The sequence below is a fragment of the Mandrillus leucophaeus genome, unplaced genomic scaffold (assembly GCF_000951045.1).
Source record: "Mandrillus leucophaeus isolate KB7577 unplaced genomic scaffold, Mleu.le_1.0 Scaffold1187, whole genome shotgun sequence".
Taxonomy (NCBI): Eukaryota; Metazoa; Chordata; class Mammalia; order Primates; family Cercopithecidae; genus Mandrillus; species Mandrillus leucophaeus.
In genome coordinates, this window is record NW_012100176.1 from 221,394 (window position 1) to 230,155 (window position 8,762).

The following is an 8,762-nucleotide window of genomic DNA, read 5'->3' on the forward strand; positions in this document are numbered from 1 at the left end:
AAATTCTGGAGAAATAATTTATAGAAAGAGAGGAATTATTAAACACATATTCAATATATTTTAGATTGAGTAGTCATGTGGTACCCAATTATTGCTATGGGATGAAAAGCTCCTAAAAGAATACTTGTGAATACCCTGAATATGGATACAAAGCCTCTGGTGAATTACTAATAAGCCCACAGCACAGTTCAAGATCCTACGACTCTTTTGGGTCAGGGACAATATGGATTGTTACCTAGCAGTCCATCCAGGTGGGCCACCTCACCTCCTTTTGTTGTTTAGACAGCATCTGCTACTGTGGAAGGATAATGATGTGCAGAGCCATCTCAACTCCCAGTTTTGGTAGGCAAAGCAGAAAGTATTCTAGTTTGGCAGTTTATTTTCAAGCCAACTTATTCTCCACTTGTCATCTTTAAACATTATTTAAAAATTCATATTCAGGTTCCCAGGAAGGATTAATCTAAGACAGAGAAGGAAATAGGGTGTTTGAGTAACTGACACGTTTTACTCATCCCTAATCTCCATCTGCAACTCCAACACACATGTTCACTTTGGTGAATGAACTAATGTATGTCAGGGAGAAAGGAGAAATGCTAGAAAGAGGTGAGAGCAATGACTGTGGTTGGTCCTAATTCTCGCTTTGTTAACCACTGAAGTGAGCAGATTCTCAGTAAAGGTGTTCCTGAAAGCAAACAGGTCAAGAAAAAGGCAAGAAATAAAGAAAGCCAGAGGCAAACAGAGACCTCAGCAAGAGAAGGACATGACCCACAGACATGAGCCCCTGATGGAAAACAAACCCCAAAGAAAGCTTGAGACGGAACAGCAAAGAAAATGATCAAACTCCAGTGCCATTGGAACTTTGAGAAACTCACCTCCCAAAGACCGTGCTGTTGGCGGGGGCAGGGGGACGGTGGATAGAAGGAGAGAGAGAATATATGTCAGGACTTACTGTTGGCAGTATTATGATAATGAGAACGATAGTTCTATTCAGAACTTCAGCTTAAACAAAAGTGTTCCACAATTTTGGCAGTTTGGAGGTTTGGCAATTGGTATAAAAAAGAAAAAAAAAATCAACATTTAAAACTGGTGAGTTTTACCTTCTTCCTCCAGTTCTCTGAGCTCCAGTTTTTCTGAGGCAGTAAAGTCACCTATTCCCTGAAATGCTTGGTAGTCTAAATAGAAAAGTATTCCCAAGATATTTCTGAGAGGTATGTTTTACCTTTTTACAGAGAGCAAAAATGAGCATTCAGATTCCTTGTTACAAGTCCCATTTTGATCTTTTTTTAATTGCCAGTGAAAAAGTAATGAAGAGCAATTCTGATTTAGCCACAAAAATCTTACAAATGATAAAAAAGACCAAGCTGACAGGTGCACTGAAAATGGTCATATTTTTTCCTCTCGCTTTGAGTTGAACTATAGCTAATAATGATACTGACTCATTCTTTGAACTTCTCTTGGTGTCTTTCATGTGAAGAGTTCAAAGCCCTTTATGAATAATAAATAATTAGGTCTTGCAAAAGTCCTTAAAGTAGGATTGTGAGAATGACATTGTACCCATTTCGCAGTTGAATGATGGAGCTCCAGGCCGAGAGCTGGCCATGGAAACACAATCTTCTCTGTGGTCTCTGCCCTTGGCTTATATATCTCACTTTGGGGGGTCTCTTAAACTCCCACACACTTCTAGAAGAAGTCAGCCTCCGTATTTTCACTTCTATCTTGTGCTAAACTCACTGATTTAAGCAACCTTCATTGTTCTTCCGTTTTCTATTTCCGTCTATCACTCATTTTTGCTTGCTTCTAGGCTCATGTCATCATTGTCTCTGCGGCTTTGTGAGAATTACTACATCTCTGGTGTACCCTGCACCAGTAGACAAAGTAGAATACGGCTTCTATTCCCTTTTAAAAAACAGTTAAGGAAGAAGTGTTTATTGGTTCCCTAGTATGCCTGCAGCAGCAGCCTGAGCACAGCAAGAGCTTCAGAAAGAGCAAAAGACACAGATCCTTCTTTGGAAAAGCTGTAGCGAGGTGAGGAGACAGACAGGACTCACAGGGTATAGCAAAGAACAACACCAAATCCTGTATCAAATACTTCATCTTGTGTCACCAAACCCTAGGAATTCAAGAATTCAGAAGAAAGGGCTGAGGAGTCAGACACTTCCAGGAGGTTGGGTTTGGTTGAGATCTTGAAGATTGGGTGAGGATAGGATTTAGGAGACAGTGGTGTTCCAGGTCCAGGGTGAAAGGCACCCTGGGGAGGAGGCATCTAGCGTGTTAGGGGATAATAACACATAAAGTTAGAGAACTTCTCTCCAGAGCATGCATCACAGGCCCTTGCACGTATTAGAACTGAAGGAAATGGGGTGTGTGATTGACATGTACAGGGAGTACAGGGCACAGAGCTTAGCACAGTTTCTTTACAGGGATGGGAAACTCAACCTAGAAACATGTGAAGATGAGATTTTTCTTCCTGTCAAGTAAATTCACGATACCTTTCATTTAATGAAATTCTTTTTTTTCTCAAACATATAATTCATGTTTAATTACAAGTCATGATTATTCATTACTTTTTTATAAAATGGTCCATATAGTCTTTAACAGATGTAAAAAATTATTTTCTTTCATTTACATAAGCATTTTAAAATATAAGGTAACACTACAGAACAGTGTAACAGGTTTTCTGTTACTTGTAAACAGGATTAGAAGGCAATCCCCAGAATTCCAGAACTGTCGTGGAGATATGGTAATTTTAATTTACAAGCTGATAAACTGCATTCAACAAGGAGTCACGAGTGTTGGATTTGAGTTGCCATCTTGCATGTTATGATCTTGAACAAGTCTGTCAACTCCTGGATATCAGAAGCCCCACCAGAGAATGAAAGGTGTTAAATCAGGTCACTTTGAATATTCTTTCCAGCTCTGTTATTCTATAATGCCATGAAATCAGAGTAACAGGTTCCAGGCTGTTTGGGGTCAGGGATTTTAGAACCCATGTTCAATATTGAACATAATATATATGTTCAATATATATTATTTTTCAAATGTCTACTTTTTGGAGTCATATATATATTTGAATGTGCATGTAACGACCTCTTCATCATTAGCAATAAATGTTTCTCAAGGATGTAGTTTCCATTTCTTGCTTTGTTTTCAGCTTTCTTTGTAAATTTCCTCAAGATTTCTTCTAGATTTGTGGAGGCCAAAAGCTTCACTACCTTTTCATGCGAAGTACCACCCTTATCCAAAACCACATCACTCTTCCTGAGTTCTAAAACCTTGGACAGATACGCTGTAAAGCTCAGCATCATCCTCCCTCTCCAATGGAGGCGCTGGCGATAGCCACATGTACCGCCTCTGCTGTCAAATCTGTTACAGTATTTTGTTTGGAGCCAGGTTTGGCATGGATGGCTATGGTGACACAACCTTCAGAAACAACTGCCACAGGACCTAAGGGAGGAAGTGGTCTCTCTGGTTCTTTGATCTGGCTTTTACCCTTCGTCATCGCGCCAGCTTTCCTCTGCATCTTGGTGCCAAGAGGGAGCCGAGTGGAGCCCCGAGTACTCAATGCTGCCCTGAGCTGCCTCAGCCCGCTGCCAAGCCCCAGCATCCCTGCCTGGGGAGGCCTTAATGAAATTCGTTATTCTCACTTTATTTTAACTTCACTCTTCTGTGGGGGGTCTTGAAGTATGTTCCACATTTCTGGAGGCAGAGGCTCTGCTATATGTCAGTATCCAGAGCGTAGAGCAGTCTAGGGGAGGGTGCGTGTCTAAAGGAGTATCAGGAGCAAGGGAATGTTCCCTGTCCGGGGCTCTGCTCAGTGCTGGCTTCTGGGAGGAGGTGAGCTTGGTTATGGGTTGACAGAGAGCAAGAAGAGGTCTTGAGAGGAAAGGAATGAGGACACGCAATGTGGTAACAGGAGGTAGTTGTGGGAAGGAAGATTAACAGAACCACCTTTACATCATGGTGAATGTGAGAACAGCAATCAATGAACCGGAAGACATCCGGGGACGGCTGAGGACCCAGCTAGAGTGTTTAAAGCAGGCAGAATCTGCGGGGGGAAGGGGAAGGCCAGTCAGCAATATCCTCATAAGTTACACTAACCGGCACTTTGCCGTTCTCAGAATCTTTTTCTATCTACGTTAATTCATTTGATCCTTATGACATCCTTGGGTTTTATTACCCCATTTTACAAAAGAGAAATGTGAAAAATGGAAAGTTTAGGGTTTTCCCAAAGATAATATTGTTATCTAATGACTATTTAAGTCTAGAATCTGAGACTTATGTCTCTTAATTCAAGGCCTTTCTCGCTAGCATCAAGCAGCTTGGGGCAGGGGGAAGATGCTGGACCAGCTGGGGGGAGATGGCATTTCTCTTCCTGACTCTGGGAACGAAGCAGCCGTCAAGAAACCACTAGGTGTAGTTTGTCGTCTAGGCTCTGTCGGCTAGCGTCTCTGGCTGAGCTAGGATTTTAACATTTCCCTGTTAGACAGGAAACTTAGTGCAGGGCCATGCACACAGTAGGTGTTCCATAAATATTTGTTGATGCTGTGGATGCAGTACAACTGGCTCACAGCAGGCCCATCACACCTAATCGCTTCAGAAAGGACTGGGAGGAGATGGAAAATAAAAATCTCATCAATAATAGAATATGTTGTTTTTCCTTCTCTGCCCAGGGAGACTTTGGTTTCTCCGTTGTATTTCCAGTATTTTAAGATGGGAATAATTTTCACAGTGGCAGGTACAGCTGGTGAGATGCTGTTTTAATACGAAGGAAAATGCTAGAAAAGAATTTTAGAATATTAAGGAGGGATTTGATTTCTGACAGAAATATTAGCTGTAAAGGCCGGTATGAAGATTTTAGAGAAATTTAATTAAAATTTAATCTTCTTTCTAATTAAAGTTTCCTTTAATTAAACTTAAAATTAAATTTGCTTTAATTGGAGGAATTTAAAGGGTATTACCTTTTGAGTGTCAATCATTTTGAAAGAAAAAAGTTATGCTGCTTTGTCTAGTTTAAAATGAGGGTTGGTGTCAAATTTCTAGAAAAGTAATAAAAATGTTGTATTTAAATATAAATTAGCACTCCTTGGTGTCTGACTCCCCATTTGCCTGGTTCAGAAACATTTGTCTTGAATTGCAGTTTTCCTCTGTGTGGGAGACCTACAGGGAAGGTCAGGCTCAGACCACCAAGGGTTTGAATGTGAGAGTTCAGCCTTTCTTTCTCCCTTATTCAGGTTCCTCTGGAAGCTGTCTCCCTCCTTGCTGGAGTTCTCTAAGCCTTCGTCATGCCTTTCTTGGAGAGCCTTCTCAGTCTATCAAAGTTTGGCAATGGTTACCTCCTGTCTTTCTCTGGGAGCGGGGGAGGGGGTCCAAGCCCCCTCATGCCCCTTCTTTCCTCAAAGCCCTTTTCTGTGTGGTGAATTAGAATCCTTTCAAGACCCATATGTTCCTCCCCTCAAACACTGAGGCTGAAAAGTGAGTTAATTTTTCCTCCCAGAATGAGAATTCCCTCTTATATGTTCCCCATTTCCAACAATAGTATCTCATTTCCTTATACCAGCCAAACTCAGAGGAAGTGGTTCTTCATTCTCCCTACAGCCTCTTCAGCTACCAGGTCCTTCAGAGCAGCCAGCACAACGATAGCTTCAGCTTAATTCCTTATCCTGTCCCTAGATGCATGAAAGCAATGGCTGCTAGTAGGGTCCGGCTGCTGCCCATCTCTCCCTGATGTAGTTGCACACTATTGCCAAGTCATTACTCTAAAATTACTGGCCCTTTTCTTCTGAACAACCCAAATATCTAAACTTGCCATTCAAGGCCTCCAATGGTGTGTTTTCAACTTACTTTTTCCACATTCATGTCCCACAACTTTGCTAACACACTTGGTCTGCTCCAGCCAGTAATCTAGTTTATTTACTGCTCCTTAAACATACATCAAACATTTTGGCGTCCAAGTTTATTTCCGCACCTTTCTTGTAGCCTAGAATGCTTTCTTTTTCTCTTGTCTTCAAGACCCTCATGAAACTCCAAATCATCACAAAGTAACCCCTCATCAATCTGGCCTGGCATGAGGGCTCATTCTCCTGCAGCTAAGAACACTTATTCTGGCAATATGAATGCGGTCACATTTATTCTGTGTATTAGTTATTTTCATGCTGCTAAAAAACATACACAAGACTGGGTAACTTATAAAGAAAGAGGTTTAATGGACTCTCAGTTCCACATAACTGGGGAGGCCTCACAACCAAGGCAAAAGGTGAAAGAGGAGCAAAGGTATGTCTTACATGGCAGCAGGCAAGAGAGGGTGTGCAGGGTAACTGCCCTTTATACAGCCATCAGACCTCATGAGACTTTTTCACTATCACAAGAACAGCATGGACAAAATCTGCCCCCATGATTCGATTACTTCCCACCAGGTCCCTTCCACAGCATGTGGAGATTATGTGAACTACAATTCAAGATGAGATCTGGGTGGGGACACAGCAAAACCATATCATTTTGCATACTAATGTTTACATCCTTTATTCTGATTTATCCTATATTTGACAATTTCTAAAGCCTGGAAGGTATATATTTCCACTTGACCTCCAATGCCAGCTGTGATGTATGTCACAGAAGTGTTATTATTCATATCTCCTATCAGAACAATTAGAGTCCCTGAAGGGTTTTGAGTTCACTCAAGATCTCACAGGTTGAGTAATGGAGTAAGGATAAGAATTTAGGTTCTCTCCCTGGTTATTTCACCACGTTCACTTTACTATTTTCTCCATCTGTGGAAGCGGGACAGCAAGGCACTTGGCTCAGGGGAGTGAAGACACTCTGAGTTCCAGGACTTCTATATCTCAAGAAAAGTAGCTCATCCACTGTAGGATGAGTCATGACCTTAGGGCAGCCACCAACAGAGACTGTCTGGTTGGATGGATTTGTTTTCCTCTAACATGGTGCATGCCTTATTACACAAGGTATTATGGCTGGCCTCCTGCATGCTCAGCCTGTCCATGGCTATGAAAATGGTAGAAGAGCATGTTCTATAATTCTCAACACTCAGTATAGGATCCCTGCCAATTATATAAGAACTATTTCGTTTTTCAGGTTTTGAGTTTCCTGAAAAACTCTGGTTTCTGGCTACTCTATTCGAATAATGACAATGCTTTAGAAAAGAGAAGGACAAAGACCTTTCAGAAACTCAGATTTGAAAACTGTTGGGATTTGCTAAGCTGGTTAAAAAGATAATCTTTTACTATTTTATTCAAAGTAACTGTGATACAAATAAGTATCTTCAGAGGAGGATAGATGACCAGCTCCTTGCCAGCTTTTAATTGCTAATGCAGAGATACTCTCTGAAGGGCATCTCTCTCTCTCTCTCTTTCTCCCCCCTTCCCCTCCCCTGCCCCATCCCTCCCTCCCTCCCTACCTCCCTCCCACTTTCCTTCCTTCCTTCCTTCTTTCCTTCCTTCCTTCCCTTCTTCTTTCCATCTTTCCCTCCTCCCCTCCCTCCCTCTCTCCTTTCATCCCTCCCTCCTTTCTTCCTCCCTTCCTCCCTCCCTCCCTCCCTCTTCCTTTCTCCTTCATTCCTGTTCCTTTTTTTGAAAAAGAACAGAAGTGCCTGCATTAAAAGACACAGAATGCTACAAGACAAAGTAGTCATTAAAGCAACAGATAAAACAGACTAGGTTTTTGTGACACAACATTAGAATTCAGAGCTGAAGCTTTTACCTACTGATATGGTGTGGCTGGGTCCCCACTCAAATATCATCTTGAATTCCCATGTGATGTGGGAGGGACTCAGTGGGAGGTAATTGAATCATGATGGCAAGTGTTTCCTGTGCTGTTCTTGTGGTAGTGAGTAACTCTCATAAGATCTGATGGTTATTATAAGGGGGAGTTTCTCTGCACAAGCTCTCTTCTCTTATCTGTTGCTATGTGAAATGTACCGTTTGCCTTCTGCCATGATTGTGAAGCCTCCCCAGCAACATGGAACTGTAAGTCCACTAAATGGGTATGTCTTTATCAGCAGCATGAAAATGGACTAATATAATAAATTGGTACCAGGAGTGGGGTGCTGCTGAAAATATACCCCAAAATGTGGAAGCAACTTTGAACTGGGTAACAGGCAGAGGTTGGAGTTTGAGGGGCTCAGAAGAAGACAGGAAAATGTGGGAATGTTTGGGACTCTCTAGAGACTTGTTGAATGACTTTGACCAAAATGCTGATAATAATATGCACAATGAAATCCAAGGTGAGGTGGTCTCAGATAGACATGAGAAACTTGTTAGGAACTGGAGCAAAGGTGACTCGTGTTATGTTTTAGCAAAGAGACTGGCAGCATTTTGCCCCTGCCCTGGAGATTTGTGGAACTTTGAACTTGAGGGAGATGATTTAGGGTATCTGGCAGAAGAAATTTCTAAGTAGCAAAGCATTCAAGAGCTTACTTGGGTGCTGTTAAAAGCATTCAGTTTTAAAAGGGAAGGAAAGCAGGAAAGTTCAGAAAATATGCAGCCTGACAATGTGATAGAAAAAAATATCCCATTTTCTGAGGAGAAATTCAAGCTGGCTGCAGAAATTTGCATAAGTAATGAGGAGCTGAGTGTTAATCCCCAAGACAATGGGAAAAATGTCTCCAGGGCATGTCAGAGGTCTTCATGGCAGCCCCTCCCATCACAGGCCCACTGACCTAGGAGGAAAATGTGGTTTAGTAGGCCATGCCCAGGGTCTCCGTGCTGCATTCAGTGTAGGGACTTGGTGCCCTCCATCCCAGCCACTCC

General features: G+C 42.0%; 1 pseudogene; it reads right to left on the minus strand.

Annotated features, from left to right (window-relative positions):
* Nucleotides 1-2,696: 2,696 nt before the first annotated feature.
* LOC105528872 lies at nucleotides 2,697-3,604 on the minus strand (annotated as a pseudogene).
* Nucleotides 3,605-8,762: the final 5,158 nt, after the last annotated feature.